The following is a 7,500-nucleotide window of genomic DNA, read 5'->3' as shown; positions in this document are numbered from 1 at the left end:
GAGAGAGTCCTGACCTTTATGCCTATCTGTGTCCTCTCATGCCCAGAAAAAGGCATGCAAACCGGTTAGGTCATATAAGGCCTTGAGGCCTGTTTGTGTCCTCTGATGCCCAGATAGAGGCATGTGACCCGGGCAGGGCTGTTTGGCCTTTAGGCCTGTTTGTGTCCTCTGATGCCCAGATAGAGGCATGTAACCCGGGCAGGGCTGTTTGGCCTTTAGGCCTGTTTGTGTCCTCTGATGCCCAGATAAAGACATGTAATCCGGCTAGGCATATGTAAGTACCAGGCCAGGGCAGTGGCTTTTGTCCCAGGCCAGGCCAGTGGCTTTGTGGCCTATGTGCCTATGGGCCTTTTCTGGGTTAGCAGGCCCCTGTGGGGGAAAAAAAAAAATGATTACCCAGGCCTGGCATGAACACTTGACCCGGTGATTGTGAGTCAAGCGCCCTAACCATTAAGCCATACAGCCTTTCGTGAGTAAAGAGACAGCGAGGTGAGGTCAAATTCTCCTTCCCCGTCCAATTAGTCCCATATTGGGCCACAGCTGGGGCTCATTGAGCCCTTGTTAGGGTTAGTTTGTTTGGTGGAGCAAACAAAGAGACACGGAGGAAGGCCGGAGAGAGAAGCTATGAGCAGCAGACCAAGACGCGACTGTGGGCTTTGTTGTAAACAGAATATCGTGCGGCTAGACCGACATTTAAAGGCTGTACATGGACTTAAGTTTGGTACTATGGAGTGGACGAACGCTATGCAATTTAGCCGGTTTTCGAGTGAGAGACAGCAGCCCGAATCGGGGCAGTATATGCAGCCTGACAACGGTGTTGAACCGCGGCCGGAGGACCCTGTGATTTTGGAGTGTTTTGAAAGTGAGTTGTCCGTGGAGCAGCAGCCTGTGGACGAGGGTGATCAGACGGCAGGTGCGTCGGCGGCGGCGGTGCAGCCAGTCAGTCAGGTCGGTAGTGAACTGTGCTCGGATCCGAGGGAGCAAGGCTGTGACGTGGCGACTTCCACGGAGAGCGAGAGTGATGAGGACGGCGGCGGCGTACCGTCCCGAATGGAGGTTTGGAGTAATGTAATTTTGACTCAATATGAACAATATATTACGGGTAGACACCCTTCAGTTAAATGAATTGACAATAGTCGCACCAGTATATCCCGAGTACGGGAATTCCTCCGCATTATGTCAGAGGGCAAGGCCGATGAAGGACTGTGTTTTCTGGATAACTACAGACGTGTGTATGAGTGGTATGGTCAATGTGATGACCGTGGTTTGGCACCATCCACGTTAAAAATGTACCGGGCCGATATTCGAGGTTTCCTGAATTATCTCATTCAGTTCCGGCCAAATGGTATGCAAGCTAAGGTCGTTGGAATTCGAAAGATGTTACTCTGCTTGGCGAAGATGGACAGGGACTCACGGCAGAGCCAGGCAACTCATAGGGCAAAATTCCGCCAACGCTGCAGGGACGAGGTGCTCAGCGCTGCGGAGTTAAAACGCTTTGTTGAGCTAAGCAATCAAGCCATTCCTTCAGTTCTCAGTAGGCTGGAGGTCCGTGCCACCTGCTCTGACAGGCGTAGGTTTGCAGCTCTCATGTCCAGCCGGTTGGCCATATTTAATGGCACTCGACGATCCCCAGTCACCATGTTTAGTGAGAGTGATTTCAATGAAGTAACCCCGGAAGGTGGGGGTTATCAGATGTGTGTAGCTAGCCACAAAACAAACTATAGCTTTGGGGAGTGCAGAATTGTTCTATGTCAGGAGGAATACACTTGGCTTAAACGATTCCATCAAATCAGGCCTCATCTGAGTGGAATGACCTCAGAAATAGAACTCTTCTTTTTCACATCCTGCGGTCAACCTTACGGTAATCTGTGTGAGTTTGTGGGGCAAATCTTTGCAGAGTTTGGTATTGGAAGTAAAGTGACCTTCGGTACAATTCGACGCAGTGTTGCCACATTGAACTTTAACCAAGGCTCGGATACAGACCGAGGAACTGTGGCTGACCATATGTGTCACTCTCTGGAAACGCAGGCACGCCACTACCGGTACCACAATTTGCCCAAAAATGCCAGCCGGGCCCGGGCACTGATTGAGGGACAAATCAATAAATGATTAACTGATTAATTAAAGCATATTTGTTTGAAATTCACCCTTGTATTTGTGTCATTTATGCATTAAAATGATTAAAAATGTGTTTCAAAATACATTTACCTGGACTCCCAATATGAAGCCCCAGTACTTTAAAAAATTCACTGGAGTGCGCCAAAGCTACAATATATATGGAGGATTCTAAAATCCATTTACCTTTGGCGCCCTCCGGTGAATTTTCCCCAGTAGTGGGGCTCCATAGTGGGATTTAATATTAGAATGACCGGTAAAAGTATTTAAAACAGTTTTATAATTTTTGGGTGACCAGGTGCACACGGGTCTTTTGGGTGACCAGGTGCACACGGGTCTTTTGGGTGACCAGGTGCACATGGGATTAATAGCAATCTGCATCCATCGCAATTTCTTAAAGTGCCCATAAAGCACCAAGGACGGCCCCGACCGAGACAGGGCCGTAGTAGGGCACTCCCCTGGCGGGCTATAGCAATAGAATGACGGGTAAAAATATTTAAAACCGTTTTATAATTTTTGGGTGACCAGGTGCACATGGGCCGTTTGGGTGACCAGGTGCACATGTGATTAATAGCAATCTGCATCCATCGCAATTTCTTAAAGTGCCCATAAAGCACCAAGGACGGCCCCGACCGAGACAGGGCCGTAGTGGGGCACTCCCCTAGCGGGCTATATCAATAGAATGACGGGTAAAAATATTTAAAACAGTTTTATAATTTTTGGGTGACCAGGTGCACACGGGTCTTTTGGGTGACCAGGTGCACACGGGTCTTTTGGGTGACCAGGTGCACATGGGATTAATAGCAATCTGCATCCATCGCAATTTCTTAAAGTGCCCATAAAGCACCAAGGACGGCCCCGACCGAGACAGGGCCGTAGTAGGGCACTCCCCTGGCGGGCTATAGCAATAGAATGACGGGTAAAAATATTTAAAACCGTTTTATAATTTTTGGGTGACCAGGTGCACATGGGCCGTTTGGGTGACCAGGTGCACATGTGATTAATAGCAATCTGCATCCATCGCAATTTCTTAAAGTGCCCATAAAGCACCAAGGACGGCCCCGACCGAGACAGGGCCGTAGTGGGGCACTCCCCTAGCGGGCTATATCAATAGAATGACGGGTAAAAATATTTAAAACAGTTTTATAATTTTTGGGTGACCAGGTGCACACGGGTCTTTTGGGTGACCAGGTGCACACGGGTCTTTTGGGTGACCAGGTGCACATGGGATTAATAGCAATCTGCATCCATCGCAATTTCTTAAAGTGCCCATAAAGCACCAAGGACGGCCCCGACCGAGACAGGGCCGTAGTAGGGCACTCCCCTGGCGGGCTATAGCAATAGAATGACGGGTAAAAATATTTAAAACCGTTTTATAATTTTTGGGTGACCAGGTGCACATGGGCCGTTTGGGTGACCAGGTGCACATGTGATTAATAGCAATCTGCATCCATCGCAATTTCTTAAAGTGCCCATAAAGCACCAAGGACGGCCCCGGCCGAGACAGGGCCGTAGTGGGGCACTCCCCTAGCGGGCTATATCAATAGAATGACGGGTAAAAATATTTAAAACAGTTTTATAATTTTTGGGTGACCAGGTGCACACGGGTCTTTTGGGTGACCAGGTGCACACGGGTCTTTTGGGTGACCAGGTGCACATGGGATTAATAGCAATCTGCATCCATCGCAATTTCTTAAAGTGCCCATAAAGCACCAAGGACGGCCCCGACCGAGACAGGGCCGTAGTAGGGCACTCCCCTGGCGGGCTATAGCAATAGAATGACGGGTAAAAATATTTAAAACCGTTTTATAATTTTTGGGTGACCAGGTGCACATGGGCCGTTTGGGTGACCAGGTGCACATGTGATTAATAGCAATCTGCATCCATCGCAATTTCTTAAAGTGCCCATAAAGCACCAAGGACGGCCCCGACCGAGACAGGGCCGTAGTGGGGCACTCCCCTAGCGGGCTATATCAATAGAATGACGGGTAAAAATATTTAAAACAGTTTTATAATTTTTGGGTGACCAGGTGCACACGGGTCTTTTGGGTGACCAGGTGCACACGGGTCTTTTGGGTGACCAGGTGCACATGGGATTAATAGCAATCTGCATCCATCGCAATTTCTTAAAGTGCCCATAAAGCACCAAGGACGGCCCCGACCGAGACAGGGCCGTAGTAGGGCACTCCCCTGGCGGGCTATAGCAATAGAATGACGGGTAAAAATATTTAAAACAGTTTTATAATTTTTGGGTGACCAGGTGCACACGGGTCTTTTGGGTGACCAGGTGCACACGGGTCTTTTGGGTGACCAGGTGCACACGGGTCTTTTGGGTGACCAGGTGCACACGGGTCTTTTGGGTGACCAGGTGCACATGGGATTAATAGCAATCTGCATCCATCGCAATTTCTTAAAGTGCCCATAAAGCACCAAGGACGGCCCCGACCGAGACAGGGCCGTAGTAGGGCACTCCCCTGGCGGGCTATAGCAATAGAATGACGGGTAAAAATATTTAAAACAGTTTTATAATTTTTGGGTGACCAGGTGCACACGGGTCTTTTGGGTGACCAGGTGCACACGGGTCTTTTGGGTGACCAGGTGCACACGGGTCTTTTGGGTGACCAGGTGCACACGGGTCTTTTGGGTGACCAGGTGCACATGGGATTAATAGCAATCTGCATCCATCGCAATTTCTTAAAGTGCCCATAAAGCACCAAGGACGGCCCCGACCGAGACAGGGCCGTAGTAGGGCACTCCCCTGGCGGGCTATAGCAATAGAATGACGGGTAAAAATATTTAAAACAGTTTTATAATTTTTGGGTGACCAGGTGCACACGGGTCTTTTGGGTGACCAGGTGCACACGGGTCTTTTGGGTGACCAGGTGCACACGGGTCTTTTGGGTGACCAGGTGCACACGGGTCTTTTGGGTGACCAGGTGCACACGGGTCTTTTGGGTGACCAGGTGCACACGGGTCTTTTGGGTGACCAGGTGCACACGGGTCTTTTGGGTGACCAGGTGCACACGGGTCTTTTGGGTGACCAGGTGCACACGGGTCTTTTGGGTGACCAGGTGCACACGGGTCTTTTGGGTGACCAGGTGCACACGGGTCTTTTGGGTGACCAGGTGCACACGGGTCTTTTGGGTGACCAGGTGCACACGGGTCTTTTGGGTGACCAGGTGCACACGGGTCTTTTGGGTGACCAGGTGCACACGGGTCTTTTGGGTGACCAGGTGCACGCCGGCCTTTGGGTGACCAGGTGCACGCCGGCCTTTGGGTGACCAGGTGCACGCCGGCCTTTGGGTGACCAGGTGCACGCCGGCCTTTGGGTGACCAGGTGCACGCCGGCCTTTGGGTGACCAGGTGCACGCCGGCCTTTGGGTGACCAGGTGCACACGGGTCTTTTGGGTGACCAGGTGCACGCCGGCCTTTGGGTGACCAGGTGCACACGGGTCTTTTGGGTGACCAGGTGCATGCCGGCCTTTGGGTGACCAGGTGCACACGGGTCTTTTGGGTGACCAGGTGCACACGGGTCTTTTGGGTGACCAGGTGCACGCCGGCCTTTGGGTGACCAGGTGCACACGGGTCTTTTGGGTGACCAGGTGCACGCCGGCCTTTGGGTGACCAGGTGCACACGGGTCTTTTGGGTGACCAGGTGCACACGGGTCTTTTGGGTGACCAGGTGCACGCCGGCCTTTGGGTGACCAGGTGCACACGGGTCTTTTGGGTGACCAGGTGCACGCCGGCCTTTGGGTGACCAGGTGCACACGGGTCTTTTGGGTGACCAGGTGCACGCCGGCCTTTGGGTGACCAGGTGCACACGGGTCTTTTGGGTGACCAGGTGCACATGGTCCTTTGGGTGACCAGGTGCACGCCGGTCCTTTTGGGTGACCAGGTGCACAAGTTCCATTTGGGTGACCAGGTGCACGCGGTTCATAACAGCGCGGTTATCTGCTTTAATGTCCGAGGAGGGGTGCTTAAGTGTGGGTGCCCTGGTTCACCTGGTATGCGAGGTTGTGGAGGTGGGGGGGGTCCCCTGCTGGTATCATCCCCGAAATAGAGGGGTGATACCCGGGTGGTGAGTAAGGGCCTACAAGCCTGGAGGTCAATAGCTCCAGGGGGTAAGCTCTACTGTCATGTCCGTAAATAGAGTGGTGTTACCCGGGTTTTGAACCATATTTTAATTTTTGGGTTACCAGATGCACGTTTTCAATCACCAGTTGCACGGAGGATTAATAGCAATCTGCATCCATCGTGATTTCTTAAAGTGTCTAAAAAGCACCCAAGGACGGCCCCGACCGAGACAGGGCCGTAGTGGGGCACTCCCCTAGCGGGCTATATCAATAGAATGACCGGTAAAATGATTTAAAACAGTTTTATAATTTTTGGGTTACCAGATGCACGTTTTCAATCACCAGTTGCACGGAGGATTAATAGCAATCTGCATCCATCGTGATTTCTTAAAGTGTCTAAAAAGCACCCAAGGACGGCCCCGACCGAGACAGGGCCGTAGTGGGGCACTCCCCTAGCGGGCTATATCAATAGAATGACCGGTAAAATGATTTAAAACAGTTTTATAATTTTTGGGTTACCAGATGCACGTTTTCAATCACCAGTTGCACGGAGGATTAATAGCAATCTGCATCCATCGTGATTTCTTAAACTGTCTAAAAAGCACTCAAGGACGGCCCTGACAGAGACAGGGCCGTAGTGGGGCACTCCCCTAGCGGGCTATATCAATAGAATGACGGGTAAAAGTATTTAAAACAGTTTTATAATTTTTGGGTTACCAGATGCACGTTTTCAATCACCAGTTGCACGGAGGATTAATAGCAATCTGCATCCATCGTGATTTCTTAAACTGTCTAAAAAGCACTCAAGGACGGCCCTGACAGAGACAGGGCCGTAGTGGGGCACTCCCCTAGCGGGCTATATCAATAGAATGACGGGTAAAAGTATTTAAAACCGTTTTATAATTTTTGGGTTACCAGATGCACGTTTTCAATCACCAGGTGCACGGAGGAAAATGAGCATTTGCATCCATAGTCATGTTTTAAACCGTCCATAAAGCACTCTTGGCCGGCCCCGGCAGAGAGAGAAAAAGAGGGGAAAAGTGTTGAAAAAAAAAAAAAATCCTACCTTCCATAAATAATTGGGACCGGCCCCCATTGCTAAAGGTCCGTAGTAGGGTGCGCCATAACCGGACATGAATATATGGAACACCGCTAACCGCATAGAGAACCGTGTTTTGGGTGACCAGGTGCACGTTTTCAATCACCAGTTGCACGGAGAGAGAAAAAAGTAATCATACCTTCCATAAATAATTCAGGCCGGCCCCCATTGCTAAAGGTCCGTAGTAGGGTGCATCATTATCGGACATGAATA

The 7,500-nt window shown here is 50.6% G+C and overlaps 1 long non-coding RNA gene across 1 annotated transcript in view; it reads right to left on the bottom strand.

Annotated features, from left to right (window-relative positions):
• The window catches only part of LOC118964709, an 11,544-nt gene that overhangs the window by 500 nt on the left and 3,544 nt on the right, over nt 1-7,500 (bottom strand). The gene's annotated exons all lie outside the window — the stretch shown is intronic.

The sequence above is a fragment of the Oncorhynchus mykiss genome, chromosome 5 (assembly GCF_013265735.2).
Source record: "Oncorhynchus mykiss isolate Arlee chromosome 5, USDA_OmykA_1.1, whole genome shotgun sequence".
Taxonomy (NCBI): domain Eukaryota; kingdom Metazoa; phylum Chordata; class Actinopteri; order Salmoniformes; family Salmonidae; genus Oncorhynchus; species Oncorhynchus mykiss.
This window is presented reverse-complemented; position numbering and strand designations above follow the sequence as displayed.